Below are 12,428 nucleotides of genomic sequence, written 5' to 3'. Positions count from 1 at the left end.
AGGTTTTTCCTTTGGGTGTAGTGATGGTGGATTGGCCGTTGGGGATGGACTGACAAGTATAACAACCTCTTTTACGACATTTAAAAATCCCACATCTATTATCAAAGTACATCCTAATATCAGGGAATATATTATTATCCTTTCTATTGGATTTTATAAGTTTATTGGGAGCAATAATATTTTTGATTGTACGAGAGCGTCTAAAAGTGATTTGGGGTCTGACCGGAAGGAGTGGTGCTAAAATCGGATCCAGCTTTAGGATATCGTAATGTTTAAGAATTATTTTAGACATATGTTTATATTGTGTGTTAAAGGTAGAAATAAACCTAATTGTAGTATAGTCATTAGTGGAATTTTTGGGACGTTTTTTCGTAGGTGAATGCTTGGTTGCGTGTTCCATAAAGGCCTGTGTAACTAAATCATCTGGGTATTCTTTTTCTAAGAATTTTTTTTGCCATCTGCTGGCCTTGTTGTGTATAGTCCTCAGTTGAGGTACAGTTTCTGCGTAACCTTTGGAACTGACCGCTAGGAATATTTTTCTTCCAAGCAGGGTGATGGCAACTCTTATAATGAAGGTAAGAGTTGCCTGCTGTGGGTTTAATATGGTTGCTAGTGGTGACACTATGCTCATTATGAGAAAGTACAAGGTCCAAAAAGACCAGATGGTTTTGGTCGATGACCGATGTGAAAGATAGACCCATAGAATTGTTGTTACAATAAGTGACGAAGGAGGAAAAAGTCTCAACTCCGCCACTCCATATGAGCAAAATGTCATCTATATAACGACCATAAAATACGATAAACTCAGCAAAAGGATTGTTTCTCCAGATTTTTTGTTCCTCCCAAAAGCCCATGGTGAGGTTCGCATATACCGGGGCAAAACTGGCTCCCATGGCTGTACCTTGGCGCTGGAGGAAAAATTGGTCTAAAAAGGTGAAGTAGTTATGTTTCAAGCAGAACTCTATGCTCAATAATAAAAATTCAGACTGTTTGGAGTTCATGCTTTCATCAATGCTCAAAAAGTGTTGTATTGCATTCAGTCCCACTTCGTGGGGTATAGAAGTATAAAGCGAGTTGACGTCTAAAGAGGCCCACATATATTCGTCAGACCATCTGTAGTTTTCCATAACCTCAATCACCTGACTGGAGTCCTTAATATAGGAAGGAAGTTGCACCACCAATGGCTGTAAGATGTGATCTATATAGGCCGAAAGGCCGCTAGTGAAACTATTAGTACTGGCCACTATTGGTCTACCCGGAGGGTTAGTAAGGGACTTGTGAACCTTGGGGAGATGATAAAAGTAAGGGGTGCTGCAGACTTTGGGGAGGAGGAATCGTTTTTCTTGGGGATTTAACACCCCATCTTTTTGAGCTTTGTCTACCAACGTAATTAAATCACGCTGGTAAATTGGAAGGGGGTCGGTTTGAAGTTTTTGATATGTAGTCGTATCAGATAACAGGCGATTGGTTTCGCCAAGGTAGTCGCCCATGTCCTGTACGACTAGACTCCCTCCTTTATCGGCTTGTTTGACCACAATGTTCTTGTTGGTGGTAAGGTTATGAAGAGCCTGTTGTTCAAATTTATTTAGATTAGCTTGTTTTTTGTTATTGGTTGTATTGCATAACTCAATAAATTCTTTATAAACCACTTGGTAAAAAGTCTCAATAAAGGGGCCCTTAGAATGGGTTGGGTTAAAGGTGGACGCCGGTTTCAGATGAGTATGAATTATTGCTGGTTCTGTAAAGGGATATTGTGTTTGGCTTGAGATATGACACTCGCTCCACAAGTCTTCAAGAATTCTCAAAATGTCATCCTGGGGGGTGACATTCATATCAATATTATCGATTTCAGGTGTTGAATCTCCTTTTTTGTTGTTATTAATAATTGTTTTTGCAAAATGTCTTTTCAGGGTAAGAGATCGAATAAATTTATTTAAATCTTTGAAGAGGCCAAATTTATTTGGTCCAGTGGATGGCGAAAAGCTTAGACCTTTCTTCAATAATGCTAATTCATATGGATTGAGGGTGTGTGATGAAAGGTTGAAGATTTTTATGGTACTCTCTTCCACTATGTCTCCACCCTTTCTTTTTTGTTTTGCCTTAAGCTTACGTCCTCCTCTGCAACCTCTTCTAGTTTTCTCTTTTCTTTTGTAAACATGACTCCCTTTGGAGACAGGGCTAAAAAACCTTCCTCAAAATTGGGAGGGGTCACTGAAGTACTGTCTTTTACCTTACTTTCATTGGGTGCACATGTCTTGTTACTAGATCTAGGGCGAGCTCCTTCCTTAATGTACTTGTCCAAATCTTTCACCAGAGGGCTATACTTATTGGATGTGACTACCGAAAAAATGGGTAGTCTATTTTCAGTAACATCCGGTTGATCGGATAGGCCAGAGGGGGATGGGGCAACAGTAGGCGAAGTGCTAACCAATAGGGGGTTGGCTGTTATATTGGGGTTGCAGTCTGCGCCATCCTTCTTATGGGTGATTGTGTAATCGCTTAGGCCTCGGGGGGGTCAGGAGCACCACGTGTCACCTTGTGGTGCTCAAATTTAGAATGATAGGGCCTACTGGTCCTATTGGTTCCCGTGTTATTAGAGGAATTTTTAATTTTGTGAGGCTTACTTGTCTTATGGTTTTTAAATTTGGTCCTAGTATTATTGTGTAGGACCATGGTGTTATGAGGTGTATATACATGGTCCATTCCTGTCTGTGGTTGAATGCGGTTCATAGTGGGAGTGGGGTTTCTCTTCTTCCACTCAAAGATGTGGCCTGATCTATAATCGCCAATGTCTCTCTCTAATTTACTGTTTTTTGTGTGAATCATTGCATCCTCATCTTTCCTGATGTTTTTGTCCTGGACTTCCATCCATTTCAAAAAGAGACAAGATGTACTAAACTCCTGAATAGCCTGAGTTTTGGCTTTAACTGATTCCTCTGCCTTTCTAAGTTTACGTTCTCGTTGTTGCACTAATATTCTAATCCATTTGGTGGTGCAAAATTCCGAAATCATTTGCCATTCCTTAGAGAGGTCTTCGTCTAAAAAACTACATTGTTTTTTTATCCGGAGACCCCTAGGGGTAATACCAAGTTCCAGGTATTTCTGTAAAAACGCTAAATCCCACCATTGTGCGTTTTCGTATTGTTTGGCATCTTGGAGTTTTAGAAAGGCCTTACGCATTTGTATTTCAAATGCTTCAGTATGTGGAAGGTCCTTATTCGGGGAACTGGACTTAGATGTCACGTCAATAGTACTGTCTGCCCTTGTCTCTTCTAATTTGTTAAATATAGATTGTAAACGATTAATGCGATCCATTGGAAAAAAAAAAAAAAAAAAAAAAAAAAAAGGGGGAGGGGGCACAAGGAGGGGGGTGGGAAAAAAAGGGGGAAAAAAGAAAAAGGAAACAACTGAGAATAAAAATGGTGTGGAATGGAATATGAATCTGTTTTAAAAAAACCCAATACTATAAGTAATACTATTAATTATATGTATATACACATAAAAACATCAGAGCTTCCACATGACAATTATCATAAAAAACAAAAAAACGATCATGTAAAGTCCATAAGATTGGTGACTGTCTTTGTTGTGAAATGGAATATTACACAAGCTTAATCATAGAGTCTGTGATTTTTTTCCTTATATCAACTTACTGAATACGTAATATATGTTTTACGTTGTCCCTGTGGCCTCCTTTATGTAGGCCGCACTATGCGGGCCCTACGAGTCAGGGTGGGCGAACATCGCCGCCTGATTAAAGAGGGCTGCATTCAACACAGCGTGCCACGCCATTTTCGCCATTGTCATGATAAAAACTTTAAAGAAATGGAGGTCCTTGCAATTGAGGCTATCCCCAAGGGTACCCTAACGGCCAACGAAAGATTCTCCCACCTTTGTCGCAGGGAGACCTTCTGGATATATCTTATGGTGTCTCTCTCGCCTGATGGCCTCAATGAAGACATTGACATCCTCAGCATAACCTCTTGATATAGGTTACTCAGATATAATCGCTACTCATCGTTCATGACCGCCACCCTACATTTTTTATAGAAAATATATTTTCATTTTCTTTCATTTTCTTTTTTTTTTTTTTTTATTTTTTTTTTTTTTGTAATCTTTTCTTTCTTGTTCTTTTCATTTTTTTTTATATATTTTTTTTATAAATAAATTTTTTTTTTTTTTTTCATTTCTTTATTGTATCATTTTTTTTTTTTTTTTTATGAACGAAGAGTAGCTAATATATTTATTCTAACTATCCTATAGGAAAGGACTTAATAATAATAATATAAAATATATCTTTTAAATAATTTGTTTTTTTGCCCTTGGTCTCCGCAATTTTTCCCCCCCTTGAGTTTTTTTAACTTACAGTGTTTTTTTAACTTACAGTGTCCTTTTATCCATAGCATTCTTCTCCCTTCTGTATATCCTTTAATATCCCCATGGAAACCCACACAGGCACAGGGAGAACATACAAGCTCCAGGCGGGTGGTGGCGTGGTTGGGAATCGAACCAGCGTCCTGCTTGCTGCTAGGTGAGAGTGCTAACCACTACACCACTGTGTCAACCATATGTTTCAATCCACATTTCCTATTAGATGTTTTCTAACAGTTCTTTCACTGACACAGACCCCTGTCTAATAAGGTTTTAACTGCAGGAGGCTTAGTGACACATTAGGGGTTAACCTGAGAGACTTCGACAGTCCCCGCCCCTACACACTACCCGATGCCTTTATCTTTCTGGTTGCTGTATGCCGCTCCAGCTTTGACAAAGCGCAGGAGCGCGAAACATGTAAGCAGGAGAGTCGGCATAGCAACCTTCCCCTTCACAGCCTTCCACGTGACAAGCCTCTCATGTGATCCACAGCCGCTCGGACAAGCGGCACTGCAGGCAGTGCAGCGTTCTCCAAGCTGCCTATGTGTACAGCTGATATCATCTGGTGACTAAGCTTGATCTTTACCACCTAGCGTGCAGCATTACACCTCTGCCTCCAAGCCGAACGCTTCAGATGGAGCTGAAATAAACACCTCCCCCTCGGTCATCAGACTGGACTCATCAGCTCTGCAGCCCATTGAACACCTATGAAGTGAGTGTCCCTAGGAACGTTGTTCCATTCGTTTACACTGACTTTTTGGGTTCTTTCAGATGATTGATTGCATTCATTAGGCATTCGAAAGCTGTGCACATTGGTCTTTGGTTTTGACCTTTCCAAAGTTATAATTGAGAGATCTGAGGAGCTTTTCATTACCAAACATCTGTCCGTTTTATGATTGGTGTTTTTTATGTGTTTGAGATCCTGCAGGGATCAGATGTCTGTGTTTATTTTTTACATTTAATAAATGACATTTTAAAGTCTTTTTCACATCAATCTACTAGTCCCTTTGATGCGCTGTTTTTGATCGTTTTTTTACAATGTCCCTGATCACTGCCATACTAGGACTTGTTCATAAGTGCAATGTGATATGTCTAGCACAGGGATGTCCAAACTTTTTTCAAAGAGGGCCAGATTTGATGACGTGAACATGCGTGAGGGCCGACCATTTTGCCTGACATTCTTTGAACCATTAAAATTCGGTCTAAGTGTGTTCATCCGAGCACTAATATACTTCCCCACAAGAATTCTCTTGCTTTTGTGGCTGTGTGTGGTAAATATTTGAACTCAAGTGTATTATTTGGATACACCGTATTTATTGGTATATAACACGCACCTTCACTTTAAGAGGGAAGCTTCAGGAAAAAAAACCTTAACATTTTAAATAAAGAACTGTGAAGCAAAATAAGGGTCAGTGTCCATCTGCAGAACCACCATTTCCAGGGATGCACCCACCATTGCTAGGGATGCACCCACCATTGCTAGGGATGCACCCACCATTGCCGGGAAAGGCAGCCACCATTGCCGGGAAAGGCAGCCACCATTGCCGGGAAAGGCAGCCACCATTGCCGGGAAAGGCAGCCACCATTGCCGGGAAAGACAGCCACCATTGCCGGGAAAGGCAGCCACCATTGCCGGGAAAGGCAGCCACCATTGCCGGGAAAGGCAGCCACCATTGCCGGGAAAGGCAGCCACCATTGCGAGAAATGCAGCCACCATTGCCGGGAATTTCACCCACCATTGCCGGGAATTTCACCCACCACTGCCTGAAATTTCACCCACCATTGCCAGGAATGCAGCCACCATTGCTGGGAATTTCACCCACCATTGCCGGGAATTTCACTCACCATTGCCAGGAATTTCACCCACCATTGCCAGGAATTTCACCCACCATTGCCAGGAATTTCACCCACCATTGCCAGGAATTTCACCCACCATTGCCAGGAATTTCACCCACCATTGCCAGGAATTTCACCCACAATTGCCAGGAATTTCACCCACAATTGCCAGGAATTTCACCCACAATTGCCAGGAATTTCACCCACAATTGCCAGGAATTTCACCCACAATTACCGGGAATTTCACCCACCATTGCCTGAAATTTCACCCACCACTGCCTGAAATTTCACCCACCACTGCCTGAAATTTCACCCACCACTGCCTGAAATTTCACCCACCATTGCTGGGAATTTCACCCACCATTGCCAGGAATTTCACCCACCATTGCCAGGAATGCAGCCACCATTGCTAGGAATGCAGCCACCATTGCTAGGAATTCACTCACCATTGCCAGGAATGCAGCCACCATTGCCAGGAATGCAGCCACCATTGCCAGGAATGCAGCTACACAATTGCAATGGTCAGGAATTAAGCCACTATTACCATCAGTGCAGCCATGGAGGGCAGGACAAGCGCCAAAGACATCTTACAGGAGAATCTCCTGTTTACACAACGGCCTCTTTAAGAGAAAGTCCCACCTCCTTTGATGGACAGCACAGTCGTCCAATGGCAGAGACGGGACTTCCTATTACAGAGGCTGCCGTGTAAACAGGAAATTCTCCTCCTGTGTGCACGGCACTCGTCCCGCCTCCTCCCTCCGACGCAGCCGGACTATATATCTTTTGTGGCCCCGGCGCCACAAAAGATATACATGTTTAAATAACCAGGCGGGTCGTTCAAAACCGGACAGCGGGCCGCGATTGGCCTTCGGGCTGGACTTTGGACATGCCTGGTCTAGCATAATGGACAGGTGGTGAGGAAACAATGTATTGCCTCCTTGTCACCTGCTTTAACCCCTTCGATCTCGCACAAGCAACCCCATTCCCTTGAACGGGTCACAATCAGCAGGCTTACAGGTAGTATAAATCCTGCGACAGCTGTGAAGCAAAGCATTGCAACTGTTGCATGTGTAAATCCCCAGCTGTTGCCTCTGCAGCTAAAGGGGTTAGCAGTTGAGGGACAGTTTGCTAGAACAAACCATAATAGTGCAGTAAGTCAATTGTTGTCCTTGATTTTCACCTGTACTAACCCTGGCCTTTTTTTTGACCACATTTCTACCAGTTCTGATCTTTTGCCAAGTCTCTGCCTGTGCCTAAACTGATCCATCTGCATTTCCCACTGACTAAGTTCCTGCGAGACACCAGTCCCAGCCATCCCCTGCAGATAACTGTACTCCTAGAACCACAGGAACTCTTTTTTTCTTTAGCCTCCTGTAGTTCCTGGACAGTGAACATAGCATTCCTTGGGGCAGCCTTGTACCAGTAGGCTAGGCTTGCTTGGTTTATAGGAACAAGGACTGCTTTAGGTGAAGCTACACTAAGCTATATTCCCTGATCCCTCATATAGAGGCAACCATTACAGTACATTGGTTTTGACAATTGCTTGATTAGTGTGATATACAAGATACAATGTCTGGTATACAATCACTCCAGTCAGTGAATAAGTCTGATATTGAAACACTTGAGATAAGGAGTTTTGAGATGTAGCTCCAAGCATGCCTATGCCATGTGTAAGAAATCTCTTATTAAATTGACAAACTTTGTGTAAAAAAATGAATTCATTTTCTGCATTTTCCAAAAACCTGTGGCAAAAAAAAAAGTAAATTTTCAAAAGACTTATGCCTCTTCGAAATTACCTTGGAGGGTTTGCTTTCCAAAATGTGGACATTTGTGGGTATTTCAACTGTACTGGGCTTCCAAAAAATGTGATAGGTAGTCAGAAAATGCATAATTTATGCTCCTTGAAAGCCAAAAAAAGGTGCTCCTTGGATTTTGGGCCCCTCTATGCATCTAGGCTCTGAAAATCTCACGTATGTAGTATCCCCATACTCAGGAGACATAGCAGAATGTGTTTTAGGGTGTAATTCTAAGTGGTCTATGCTGTGTGTGAGAAATAATTTGTTAGATTGGCAATTTTGTGAAAAAATAATTGTATTAAAATTTCTTAAAAATGTAAAAAAAAAAAAAATACACCTTTAAAAAAATTCACCATGCCTCTCAATACCTTGGACTGTCCTCTTTCCAAAAAAGGAGATTCTACCATCCTGCCATTTTAAGGCCTCAAGAAATGAGAGCATACACACACACACACATATATATATGTTGAGAAATATAAGGTTATGCACTTGGGGGCTAAGAATATGCATGCATCATACACGCTAGGGGGAGTACAACTGGGGGAATCCATAGTGGAGAAGGATCTGGGGGTTTTGGTAGATCATAAGCTCAATAATAGCATGCAATGCCAAGCTGCGGTTTCCAAAGCGAGCAAAGTCCTTTCCTGTATTAAGAGAGGTATGTACTCCAGAGAGAGAGATATCATTTTGCCCCTGTTCAAATCATTAGTAAGACCTCATCTGGAATATGCCGTTCAGTTTTGGGCACGAGTTCTCAAAAAGGATATCGGGGAACTGGAGAAAGTGCAGAGAAGGGCAACCAAACTGATAAGAGGCATGGAGCAACTCAGCTATGAGGAAAGATTAGAGGAACTGAATTTATTCACTCTTGATAAGAGGAGATTAAGGGGGGATTTGATCAACATGTACAAATATATAAGGGGTCCATATAGGGAACTTGGTGTCGAGTTATTCACTTTAAAGTCAACAAAGAGGACAAGGGGGCACTCTTTACGTCTAGAGGAGAAGAGATTTCATCTCCAAATATGGAAAGGTTTCTTCACAGTAAGAGCTGTGAAAATGTGGAATAGACTCCCTGCAGAGGTGGTTATGGCCAGCTCAGTGGATTGCTTTAAGAAAGGCCTGGATTATTTCCTAAGTGTACGTAATATAACTGGGTACTAAAATTTATAGGTAAAGTTGATCCGGGGAAAATCCGATTGCCTCTCGGGGGATCAGGAAGGAATTTTTTCCCCTGCTTTAGCAAATTGGATCATGCTCTGCTGGTTTTTTTTTTGCCTTCCTCTGGATCAACTGTGGGTATAGAATTGGGTATATGGGCTGGTATATGTATATGTATATGTATATATATATATATATATATATATATATATATATATATATATATATATATATATATATATATATATATATATGTGTGTGTGTGTGTGTGTGTGTGTGTGTGTGTGTGTGTGTGTGTGTGTGTGTGTGTGTGTGTGTGTGTGTGTGTGTGTGTGTGTGTGTGTGTGTGTGTGTGTATATATATTTTTTTTTTTTTTGGTTGAACTGGATGGACTTGTGTCTTTTTTCAACCTGACTAACTATGTAACTATATATATATATATATATATATACATACATACACACACATATACATATACACACACTCACATACACACACCAGTTTGTAGACACAGACTAAATGTACACCAATATGTATTATTTTTTACCAAAGAGTGATAGCAAAATGCATTTTTGGCCAAATTTATAAAGAAAGATTATTTAATTGCAAAATTGTATAACAGAAAAAATAAAAACATGTTTTTTTCCCCCAAAAAGTTTGGTATTTTTTGCCTAATAATTTTTTTTTAAAAGAAGTGGTAAATAAACCGCCAAAAGAAAACGCTCTCAAAAGTGATAACAATTTCATTTAGGTACAGTGATGCATGACTGAGTAATTGGCATGGACTGGAAGGGGGTGAAAGGTCCAAGCTTGAGGTGCTTAAATGAACATGGTAGTAGGAGGGATTATCCTCGGCTGGCCTACAATATTTTTTAATTTTTTTTTTTAGACAATGTCCAGATCTCTCATAGCGATTATTATAACCCTGGGAGTTAAAGACTTTGTGTCCCCCAATGAACGAGAAACGTGTATTTCAACTGTGTATTTATTGGTTTGTTAATAAAGGAACTGCAAAACTCACCAGTTCAGCAGATTGTTTTAAATAAAAGAACTGGACGCATTCCTATACGGAAAAAAACATAACTGGATATGTGCATTTATAGGCATTAAACACTGGGGTTTGTTGATTCAGGGAACAACAGATTGCCTTCAGGGGGTTTAAGCAGAAATTTATTTTTTTCCCCCGATGCAGCAAACTGGACCTTGCTCCATAGGGTTTTTTTGGGGGGATTCCTCTGGATCAACTGTGGGTATTGGATTCTGTATATGGTGTTTTTTTCATGTTGTTGTGAATTTATGAAGAAATAATATGTTTTGCTCCCAAAAGAACACTTCCCCCTCCCATCAGAATTAGGCGACTAATTTATATAACCCCTTGAAAAGCTGAGATGCAGGAAACAAACTCATGTTGAAACAGAAAATGAATTTTTAGGAACTTGTGCACACAGCTAAGCTATCTAAACATTTATTGGACTGCTCAAAGCCCATCTCAACACATGGCGTTAGAGAGATACGAACGGATATGCAAGTCAGACGTATTTTAAAAGTACCTATATGGTGATCATAAGTCATTCAAATTATATGAGATATTTGTAGGTCACAAAAGAGATATAATTTTTGTATCTAATGATCTAAAGAACTTTTTTTTATAAAGAAAATATATATGAAAGTGTGATTATAAGCAGAAGTGTTTTAAGAAACTAATTAGTATTATGAAAAACATATTGTGATTATAACTGTATAAGAATTTAACCTATGTTTAGATAAACAAATATTAAATTGGATATATCAGAATTATCCAGTTATCCATATAAATAATTTTATGTGATATTGATTGATATATATAACCTGTGTCCTTTCTAAATGGACTCAGTTTTTATAGATATACATATAACCATTTTATATAATAATTATGTTAAGCATATTTTATATTATGTTGGTTACTAGCATCCCTGAACACTAGAGATATATTCGTTAGAACATATATATATAAAAAAAAGAATACACATTATAAATATAAAATATATTAACTTAAAAGAGATAAACAATAAACACATGGAGACACCTGGTGGTTACATAGTTACATAGTTAGCCAGGTTGAAAAAAGACACAAGTCCATCCAGTTCAACCTTAAAGGTTGAAGGTGCTATTACCTTAAAATCATTAGGCTCCTGGGAAAGGTTAATTATTACGTTTTGCCTGCCAATGAGAAGGGAACACATACCTTTTGGGCAGAACTTAGTATAATTTTATGATCTTATTGTTTAAGAGGATATTTAAGAAGCAAGAAAGAAGCCAGAGGAAGCTCAGGGATGCACCCTGAGAAGGGACACTGGGAGATACACACACTCCCAGACAGACTGACACTCATGCACCATGCATGAATACATATTTTTACATTCATGAAGATTCCTACTCCTTGGAACAATCCAGACTAGTAGCCATTTTGGAATAGGTAAATATGCCATGTTGATTATATCTTGTATGTGCTCTTAAATATTGATGTATTGAATACTCTACTATTGATAATCGTTCTCCCGAATCAATAACCACCTTTTAGATTTTTTCTCTAAATTCAATTTCTCATAAAAAAATTTTTTTTGCATAGATGCCACTTTTATTGACAAACAAACGTCTAATTTATTTCTCATGGTTACCCACTTACTTACCTGCAGTATAGTAACGGTTGGACATGTGAAATACAGACGTTCTGTTTAATTGTCAATTATCATAAGGTTATTGATTCTACTGAAAAGTTATCATGGTGATATTACGTCCAAGGTACTACACTCAAATTTTGTGGGTGTTTCCATTAATTGTCAAGATGTTCATGTAATGCAAACTGTATTTTTTATTTCATGTAAATATTTGTTTTTTTGTCAACCAATAAATGTAACTATTTTGTATGATCACTTGTCTCCGTGAATACGTTTCACATATATAGATTGTGTCAGAGATTGATTTTGTATCTTAAAAATATCTTCGTTAAAAATGACTTCTAATAAATACTATGCGGGAAACGGTCCTTAAAGCGGGAGTCCACCGGGACTCCGCGTTTTTTTTTTTTTTTTTAAAGCCAGCAGCTACAAATACTGCAGCTGCTGACTTTTAAATAGTGACACTTACCTGTCCAGCGCGCCCGCGATGTCGGCACCCGAAGCCGATCGCTCGCTCGTCTATCGGGTCCTGCCGCCGCCATCTTGGGTATGGGAATCAGGAAATGGAGCCTTTCGGCTTCATTTCCCGGTTCCCTACTGCGCATG

The 12,428-nt window shown here is 39.7% G+C and overlaps 1 protein-coding gene across 6 annotated transcripts in view; it reads right to left on the bottom strand.

The window, feature by feature from the left end:
- Window positions 1-12,428, bottom strand: part of TMEM184B (transmembrane protein 184B) — a 337,694-nt gene that overhangs the window by 121,465 nt on the left and 203,801 nt on the right. The window lies entirely within an intron of this gene.

This window comes from Lithobates pipiens, unplaced genomic scaffold, assembly GCF_037356315.1.
Source record: "Lithobates pipiens isolate NorthernLeopardFrog02 unplaced genomic scaffold, aLitPip1_a1.2 Scaffold_23, whole genome shotgun sequence".
NCBI classification, from domain to species: domain Eukaryota; kingdom Metazoa; phylum Chordata; class Amphibia; order Anura; family Ranidae; genus Lithobates; species Lithobates pipiens.
This window is presented reverse-complemented; position numbering and strand designations above follow the sequence as displayed.